Consider the following 10,286-nt stretch of genomic DNA (forward strand, 5'->3'; position numbering starts at 1 on the left):
TGGTACTGCGAACGGCTGAAAGCAAGGAGAAACTACAGCCGTAATTTTTCCCGAGGGCATGCAGCTTTACTGTATGGTCAAATGATGATGGCGTCCTCTTGGGCAAAATATTCCGGAGGTACAATCGTCCCCCATTCGGATCTCCGGACGGGGACTACTCAGGAGGACGTTGTTATCAGGAGAAAGAAAACTGGCGTTATAGAGATCGGAGCGTGGAATGTCACATCCCTTAATCGGGCAGGTAGGTTAGAAAATTTAAAAGGGGAAATGGATAGGTTAAAGTTAGATATAGTGGGACTTAGTGAAGTTCGGTGGAAGGAGGAACAAGACATCTGGTCAGGTGAATACAGGGTTATAAAAATAAAATTAAAATTAAATAGGTGTAATGCAGGAGTAGGTTAAGTAATGAATAGGAAAATAGGAATGCGGGTAAGCTACTACAAACAGCATAGTCAACGCTTTCTTGTGGCCAAGATAGACACGAAGCCCACGCCTACCACAGTAGTACAAGTTTATATGCCAACTAGCTCCGCAGATGACGAAGAGATTGATGAAATGCATGATGAGATAGGCGCACTACGAATGTAGTGTTGTGAACATGTTGGGGATGTGGATCTCACGGGGAGCGTGCAAGGGATAAGTCCCTGCAGACGCACTATCCTCTGTGCCCGCGGTGGCTCAGATGGATAGAGCGTCTGCCATGTAAGCAGGAGGTCCCGGGTTCGAGTCCCGGTCGGGGCACACATTTTCAACATGTCCCCAATGAAGTGTATCAACGCCTGCTTGCAGCTAGGGTGTCCATTTAATTATCATTTGAGATAAAAGAAATTATTCAGATAATGAAGGCATACGAAAATGTAATAGTCATGGGTGACTGGTGGTGGTGGTTAGTGTTTAACGTCCCGTCGACAACGAGGTCATTAGAGACGGAGCGCAAGCTCGGGTTAGGGAAGGACTGGGAAGGAAATCGGCCGTGCCCTTTCAAAGGAACCATCCCGGCATTTGCCTGAAACGATTTAGGGAAATCACGGAAAACCTAAATCAGGATGGCCGGAGACGGGATTGAACCGTCGTCCTCCCGAATGCGAGTCCAGTGTTCATGGATGACTGGAATTCAATAGTAGGAAAAGGGAGAGAAGGAAACGTAGTAGGTGAATATGGATTGGGGGGAAGAAATGAAAGAGGAAGCCGCCTGGTAGATTGTTTCACAGAGCATAACTTAATCATAGCCTACACTTGGTTCAAGAATCATAAAAGAAGGTTGTATACATGGAAGGAGCCTGGAGATACTGACAGGTTTCAGATAGATTATATAATGGTAAGACAGAGATTCAGGAACCAGGTTTTAAATTGTAAGACTTTTCCAGGACCAGATGTGGATTCTGACCACAATCTATTGGTTATGAACTGTAGATTAAAACTGAAGAAACCGCAAAAAGGTGGGAATTTGAGGATAAACTGAAAGAACCAGAGGTTGTAGAGAGCTTCAGGGAGAGCATTAGGGAACGATTGACAAGAATGGGGGAAAGAAATACGGTAGATGGAGGGTGGGTAGCTTTGAGAGACGAAATAGTGAAGGTAGCAGAGGATCAAGTAGGCAAAAAGAGGAGGGCTAATAGAAATCCTTGGGTAACAGGAGAGATATTGAATTTAATTGATGAAAGGAGAAAATATAAAAATGCAGTAAATGAAGCAGTCGAAAAGGAATACAAACGTCTCAAAAATGAGATCGACAGGAAGTGCAAAATGGCTAAGCAGGGATGGCTAGAGGACAAATGTAAGGATTTAGAGGCTTATCTCACTAGGGGTAAGATAGATACTGCCTACAGGAAAATTAAAGAGACCTTTGGAGAAAAGAGAACCACTTGCTTGAATATCAAGTGCTCAGATGGCAATCCAGTTCTAAGCAAAGAACGGAAAACAGAAAGGTGGAAGGAGTATATAGAGGGTCTATACAAGGGCGATGTTCTTAAGGACAAAATTATAGAAATGGAAGAGAATGTAGATGAAGATGAGATGGGAGATATGATACTGCGTGAAGAGTTTGACAGAGCACTGAAAGACCTAAATCGAAACAAGGCCCCGGGAGTAGACAACATTCCATTAGAACTACTGACAGCCTTGGAAGAGCCAGTCCTGACAATACTCTACCATCTGGTGAGCAAGATGTATGAGACAGGCGAAATACTCTCAGACTTCAAGAGGAATATGATAATTCCAATCCCAAAGAAAGCATGTGTTGATAGATGTGAAAATTACCGAACTATCCGTTTAATAAGCCACTGCTGTAAAATACTAACACTAATTCTTTACAGGCGAATGGAAAAACTGGTAGAAGCCGACCTCGGGGAAGGTCAGTTTGGATTCCATAGAAATGTTGGAACACGTGAGGCAATACTGACCCTACGACTTATCTTAGAAAATAGATTAAGGAAGGGCAAACCTACGTTTCTAGCATTTGTAGACTTAGAGAAAGCTTTTGACAATGTTGACTGGAATACTCTCTTTCAAATTCTGAAGGTGGCAGGAGTAAAATACAGGGAGCGAAAGGCTATTTACAATTTGTACAGAAACCAGATGGCAGTTATGAGTCGACGGACATGAAAGGGAAGCAGTGGATGGGAAGGGAGTGAGACAGGGTTGTACCCTATCCCCACTGTTATTCAATCTGTATACTGAGCGAGCAGTAAAGGAAACAAAAGAAAAATTTGGAGTAGGGATTAAAATCCATGGAGAAGAAATAAAAACTTTGAGGTTCTGCGATGACATTGTAATTCTGTCAGAGACAGCAAAGGACCTGGAAGAGCAGCTGAACGGAATGGACATGGTCTTGAAAGGAAGATATAAGATGAACATCAACAAAAGCAAAATGAGAATAATGGAATGTAGTCGAATTAAATCGGGTGATGCTGCGGGAATTATATTAGGAAATGAGACGCTTAAAGTAGTAAATGAGTTTTGCTTTTGGGGAGCAAAATAACTGATGATGGTCGAAGTAGAGAGGATGTAAAATGTAAACTGCCAATGGCAAGGAAACCGTTTCTGAAGAAGAGAAATTTGTTTACATAGAGTATAGATTTAAGTGTCAGGAAGTCTTTTCTGAAACAAGTTGTATGGAGTGTAGCCATGTATGGAAGTGAAACATGGACGATAAATAGTTTAGACAAAAAGAGAATAGAAGCTTTCGAAATGTGGTGCTACACAAGAATGCTGAAGATTAGATGGGTAGATTACATTACTAATGAGGAGGTATTGATTAGAATTGGGGAGAAGAGAAATTTGTGGCACAACTTGACTAGAAGAAGGGATCGGTTGATAGGGCATATTCTGAGGCATCAAGGGATCACCAATTTAGTATTGGAGGGCAGCGTGGAGGGTACAGATCGCAGAGGGAGACCAACAGATGAATACACTAACTAGATTGAGAAGGATGTAGGTTGCAGTAGGTACTGTGAGATGAAGAAGCTTGCACAGGATAGAGTAGCATGGAGAGCTGTATCAATCCAGTCTGTGGACTGAAGACCACAACAACAACAATGTGTTTATCTTTCAATCTACATCCTAAAACCTCTGCTGATTCCTTAGAAAGGCCTAGGTCTTTAACTAAATCGTTCAGTTCAGATTGTGAGAATGGAATGCGATCTGTTGTGGCAGGATCGTAGTAATATGTGTCTTCTTTACTACCATCTTGCTGAGCCAATGGCTCGTGGTCATCTATATTGTCCAAAGAATCTGGAGGAGAGGGTATTGTTACTTCAGGTCTATGAGGAACAGGGCAAATGGCTGAGTGAATGTTAGGGTAAGAAATATCCTTTTTGTTTTTCAAATTGAATCCTCGTACGTTGCCCGAACAAAACTAGCAGTCATCACTATGATTTTTGGGCTCCCTCCAAACCATTGGTATTCCAAACGCAAGGACTGCTTTTTACGTTGAAACCATTGCTCAGTTCTTCAACACAAACTGAAGAAACTTTGTGTGGGGCCCAAGGCTTATCTTGATCGCCTAACTTTATACCAAAATAGGTGAAATATACTTTTCAACAAAATCGGAAATTTTTCTTTGTTGCTTTTTAACGGTATAGTTACCACAAACGTAGCAGAAGCAATCTGACGAGTTTATACATCCTCTGGTAGCCATTGTCTATTGTCTGTAAAACAACTTCACAACACAAGAAAACAGTCACTATTTTAAAGCACTAGTAACAACACGTGAACAGCACAGAGTGAAGAGGTGTTCTGAACTGAAGGACAATAGCAGGAGCTCACTGATTGGTGATGGCGGGGGAAGGGGCAACGCGACAGACTGGCAATGACATGAAAATACTGCTGGTATCTCCTAATTACTCTTTATTTTACGTATATATAGTATAAAAACGGCTAATATGGAGATCCTAAAACCAAAATTCAAACTCACTAGAGTGCTGAAATATCGAAAAACGCAAAAACTAGACAAGCATTTTGTGGAATAACTGTACGTGATGGATTTTTCACTATTTTTTTTCCCGAAATCAGCGTTGAAAACACTATAAAAATCTCTCAATAAATTTGAAACAATTTTCATGTCGCAGACAAGTGTTATTGTGTCTAGTACATTTCTGAAAATAATAACTTTAAATATTTCTATCCTGTTTCGAAATCGGTGGTCAGAAGCTAGTTCATCAAAATGTTTTTTAACTTTCTTTTGCAGTTTCTCGTGAAAATTGGGATCTACATCATTTTTTTTCCGTGTCACTGGCTTAGCAGTTGAATAATTCGAAATCATTTCTGTAAGATATCACTTTTGTTCTGAAGGTGTACGTCAATCGTCCAAATCGATATCGCGTTTTTGTAAAATTTTTGGTGCATAGCGGATGTCATTTAATATTTAGTGTATGAATTCACACAGGAATAGAATTCGAAATTTAACATTTTTGTTTTAATACTTTTTGCTTCCTTATGCTCATCTTTACCAGTACTCTTCAGTACCATTTCTGATCATGCCTTCATTATATCAAGAAAACGAAGTTTTATTGCAGAATCGTATTAACTCTACTAGACCATCTAACCGGAATTAATTGTTTTACAGTGGTTTCTGATTCGCCAGTGAATTTCGACAGTAGATCCCAACATTAAATACTATTCCCGAAAAAAATATATTAAGTGCGAGAAAAAATCTGTATTTCCACACAACCGCTAATGGCATTTTTATCACTAAATTTAAATGACGACTGGTGCAATGCACATACTCAGCATTGGGCTGAATATTCTTAATCTGTTTTTGTACACCATCATAAACACCATCATCACACTGATCCCATCATAACCTTGATACACACATTTTTCTTAATCAATATTTTTGTGAGTACAAAATAATTTAGTCACAAATTTGATTAAATCTTCTGCACCATGTTTGATGAATGCATAAAATCCTAGGAATAATTCTTTTACTTCTATATCGATTGGTTGTCAATTTTCCGAACTGGGTATTACTGCATATCTCAGAAAAATGCTTAGCTGGTCTATCTTCGATACATCCTATGTAGTGTCCATTATGATGGTGAAAAGCGGTGGTGCTCTAATTAGTTCTAGCAGCTTATTTTTAAGTTTGTTCCATAAGCAATCAATCATTCCAATTTCAATTGTTGGACTCGGTACCCTGTAGATCCCAAAAACAGAAAGGTGTGATTTTAAAAATGTTTTCGAATGCAAGCAGTTGAAAAAATAAAAAAGAATTATCACATTAAAAATTTTCTTTGGGCATATCCGAAACTTGCCGCAAAAGGTGATCATACCTGGTGACAAGCACTACAACAGACTTAAAGTTCTCTCGATGACCTCTGAAAGCCAATGAATTTTTTGCTAGAGTAAGTGTGATATCGATAATCTTGTGAGAACTGTTTTCCAAAATGACACTTGTTAACGAATTGAATCAGTTATTTTAAAAAGGGCACGAGTCACATTTTTTGCCATATTGAATTTTGCTTGGATTCAGTATCTATAGAGATAGATACATCGTTTTGTATGAAAACTGCATCAGTCCAATCCATAACATAAGCAGGGGAAGGCAATAATTTTGCTGAATGTTTGGAAACGGCATTACTCCTGGACTCCTGCCCCTTTCAAAACAACTACGCTCTTGCTATCTGGTGACCATTTTAGTAAACTCTTCAAGCAATTGGTTAAGTGTAGTTTTATAGTTGATTTGTGTGCAAACATGGACAGTGATACTAATGAATTACCTCGAAAACGCAAAAATGGCCAACTAAACCCAGAAGAATGTAAACAGAATGAGATTAAAAGGTGTAAAGTAAAGGGAAATGAACACATCAGCTATTCTGAGAAAGTCATTGCAGCCAGATCTACAGGACTCGATTGCAGATAAGATGATGCTGTGATATGCAAATGATTAGCTTTTAAGAGCATTCACACAAGGTTGGCGCCGGTGGCGACACCTTCAACGTGCTGACTTGAGGAAAGTTTCCAACCGATTTCTCATACACAAACAGCAGTTGACCGGCGTTGCCTGCTGAAGCGTTGTTGTGATGCCTCGTGTAAGGAGGAGAAATGCGTACCGTCACGTTTCCGACTTTGATAAAGGTCGGATTGTAACCTATCGCGATTGCGGTTTATCGTATCGCGACATTGCTGCTCGCGTTGGTCGAGATCCAATGACTGTTAGCAGAATATGGAATCGATCGGTTCAGGAGGATAATACGGAACGCTGTGCTGGATCCCAAAGGCCTCGTATCACTAGCAGTCGAGATGATAGGCATCTTATCCACATGGCTGTAACGGATCGTGCAGCCACGTCTCGATCCCTGAGTCAACAGATGGGGACGTTTGCAAGACAACAACCATCTGCACGAACAGTTCGACGACGTTTGCAGCAGCATGGACTATCAGCTCGGAGACCATGGCTGCGGTTACCCTTGACGCTGCATCACAGACAGGAGCACTTGCGATGGTGTACTCAACGACGAACCTGGGTGCACGAATGGCTAAACGTCATTTTTTCGGATGAATCCAGGTTCTGTTTACAGCATCATGATGGTCGCATCCGTTTTTGGCGACATCGTGGTGAACGCACATTGGAAGCGTGTATTCGTCATTGCCATACTGGCGTATCACCCAGCGTGATGGTACGGGGTGCCACTGGTTACACGCCTCGGTCACCTCTTGTTCGCATTGACGGCACTTTGAACAGTGGACGTTACATTTCAGATGTGTTACAAGCCGTGGCTCTACCCTTCATTCGATCTCTGCGAAACCCTACATTTCAGCAGGATAATGCACGACCGCATGTTGCAGGTCGTGTACGGGCCTTTCTGGATACAGAAAATGTTCAACTACTGCCCTGGCCAGCACATTCTCCAGATCTCTCACCAACTGAAAACGTCTGGTCAATGGTGGCCGAGTAACTGGCTCGTCACAATACGCCAGTCACTAGGCCTACTCTTGATGAACTGTGGTATCGTGTGGAAGCTGCATGGGCAGCTGTACCTGTACACGCCATCCAAGCTCTGTTTAACTCAATGCCCAGGCGTATCAAGGCCGTTATTACGGCCAGAGGTGGTTGTTCTGGGTACTGATTTCTCAGGATCTATGCACCCAAATTGCGTGAAAATGTAATCACATGTCAGTTCTAGTATAATATATTTGTCCAATGAATACCCATTTATCATATGCATATATTGATGGGTTAAAAGTACAACACTTTACTCTGGCTAAGGCAGGAAACTTTTCCTTACCAAGTGTCCAATCAACCATAAGAAAGTTGAAGGTATCGAAAAGTTGGTAAAGTACATTCCACAGGAGCATCTCCCCTTTTGTGAAGAAGTATGTGATGGCTGACACAAGACGAAGAACTCAGTGATGACTGCATGTAAAATATAACCTTAAAATGCACATATTTTGTTATTTTTTATTGATAATCCAAATAAGTAATGATATTTTGATACAATGTTAGCATATTCAAATTCAAAATTAAATAAAAACACATTTTCTTCGAAAGTGTTATCATTCAAATTTCCTTTTTTTTAAAGGGCCTAAGTCCACTTACTTTAAACCTTTTTTTGTAAAAACAAAAAAAGATAATCACTTGCAATTTAGGTACACAATAGATGTTAAATATACACATTAATAAAAAAATTCTTAAAAAATATAAATCAAAATCTTTTTTTAAGTTACAGTTTTAATCGATTCCCGAAAATTGCTTCATGTGGACTCGAGATTTTTTCAAAACCACAGATTCAATTTCATTTTCAACTTCCTTGTCGATAGTATCATTCTTTTTTCAAAGTTTGCACACAGCACATGCTTCCGTATGTCCACTCGAGAAACTGTGTTCCTTAATTCTATCTGATAAGTGCTTCCAGTCCCGATTACACTACACTAGACAGTATTCCGATGCGAAGCAAACAACCAGAAAGGTTGACAATAGCAAGCGTATATAATTTTGGAATAACGCAGCCAAAACGATTAACTGATCCATACTTAGAATCTGAAACATAAGGCGATATTGGAAAGCGCCTGTTGTTCTGGTGGGGATCCATAGGAAATGGTCCTGAAGGTTGTATCGGTCCCATATCAAGAATTAGGCGTTTGTCTTTATCACTCGATGTCTTGCTCGGAAGTTTACCAAGTCATAGGAAGTTTTATTTACCTTTTCGGAGAGTGTAGGTCGACGATTTTCCATCTTTCGTATGCCATGCAGATGGCGTCGTCGTGGCCGGTAGCATTTTTAACTGCAATTACTATCGGATTGTCTTCAATAGGCTGTAACGCCGGAAATGCATATCCTCCTATTTCCAGCTATTGTAATATAATTTTTTTTCCTTATTTTGTTACCTGAAGATATGACATTTCTGTGTCTTTATATATTGTAATTGTTTTACTATTTGTATATATATATATATATATATATATATATATATATATATATATATATATATATTCATGCATTTATGTCAATGTATAATTGGTTTGTTTTGTAAATATTATTTGTATTTTTACGTTGGGTCTTGCCTAGGGAAAACTATGCTATCGAACGATTACATCGATAGGTCGTGTGTAGAACCAAAGTGTTTAGGATCTTTGGTAGTGTTAACTCTGCCGCATGAAGCGCGGGCAGGGGGAGTCTGGTTGGGGTAGGGCGGTGGAGCAGGTGTGTTGTGTGGCGCACCCGCGAGTTGCCGCGCTTTCGGGGTTTGGCAGCATGTAATTGCGCTCGACTTGCTATAATAGTTTCTGACACGGTGTCGCGGACGGGAAGCATTAGCTGGCGCACATCAAGAGCCCGTTTCGCCTGGTGACGGTGTCGAGAAGAAAGCGCGACAACATCCAGCTTCTGCAACAGCGACGGCCGACAATGAGTGACTGTCGCCACCTCCTCGATCGACGACTTCAAACCTTCAATCAACCAACAAGGAAGACTAAAAGCACGTAAAGTTTTAGAACTGTATGGCAGACCTCATCTTTTTAAACTGTTGTCTCACAAAATTACAGCAACTTAGTATGAACCATTGTTGCTCATTGTCCCAATTACATTACCAAGCAGGGTCCCTTCCTTTTCCGAAATGAACCCGAGTGTCGTTGAAATTCAAACGTCAGCATTAAAGTAATATCATTCCATTTCACTGCTTTAATTTCAAAGTTCAGTTAAAGTATTCATAGCTGGCTACAATATTAATATTACACAAGCAGAAATGAAGAGTGCGAGTTTTGTTACCATATATTAGCTTACCTGTGACTGCAGCTCAGGTTGGTACGTACTAAATGTTACTATTGTTAATTGTTCAGAATCATTTAATTCAAGTTCAAAGTTAAATCTCTTATTTCTAAATTGCGTAGATTCAAGTAGCTTTTGAAATGATTGTTGAGGTAGCCCAAGACTAACCTTATTTTATTGAATTTCGTAGTGCTTCAGAAACAAAGTTTACTATTAATTTCAGTCACTAAATTAACTTTCAATTTTCCGGTTTTACTCATTCTTTTGCTAAATTAAGTCCGAGTGTAGCGAAATTTATTACTTCTGACAAACATTCAGTTTTCACACAACACATGTCAACCTTCAGTTGCCACGCTTTTAGTGTTAAATATATGTGCATTAATCTTTCATTTTCAGCTATTATAGTAGTTGTCCATAAGACTGGCGACCGTAATTTTCCCCAAATCTCAAATATCTAATTAACGCCAATTAATTGTTAATGTAACGACCGCACATTTACTTTCTTTATTAATTTTACCCTTTTCTCAAAATTAATTTCCACCAATTTCATTTGCATTTTTCCTCTCATTTAGATGTAACC

The 10,286-nt window shown here is 39.8% G+C and overlaps 1 non-coding gene across 1 annotated transcript; it reads left to right on the forward strand.

Annotated features, from left to right (window-relative positions):
* The first annotated feature begins 666 nt into the window (after positions 1-666).
* Positions 667-741, forward strand: Trnat-ugu (transfer RNA threonine (anticodon UGU)). The gene has a single exon. It is a non-coding gene; the product is annotated as a tRNA-Thr (tRNA).
* Positions 742-10,286: the final 9,545 nt, after the last annotated feature.

This window comes from Schistocerca nitens, chromosome 2 (genome assembly GCF_023898315.1).
Source record: "Schistocerca nitens isolate TAMUIC-IGC-003100 chromosome 2, iqSchNite1.1, whole genome shotgun sequence".
Classification (NCBI taxonomy): domain Eukaryota; kingdom Metazoa; phylum Arthropoda; class Insecta; order Orthoptera; family Acrididae; genus Schistocerca; species Schistocerca nitens.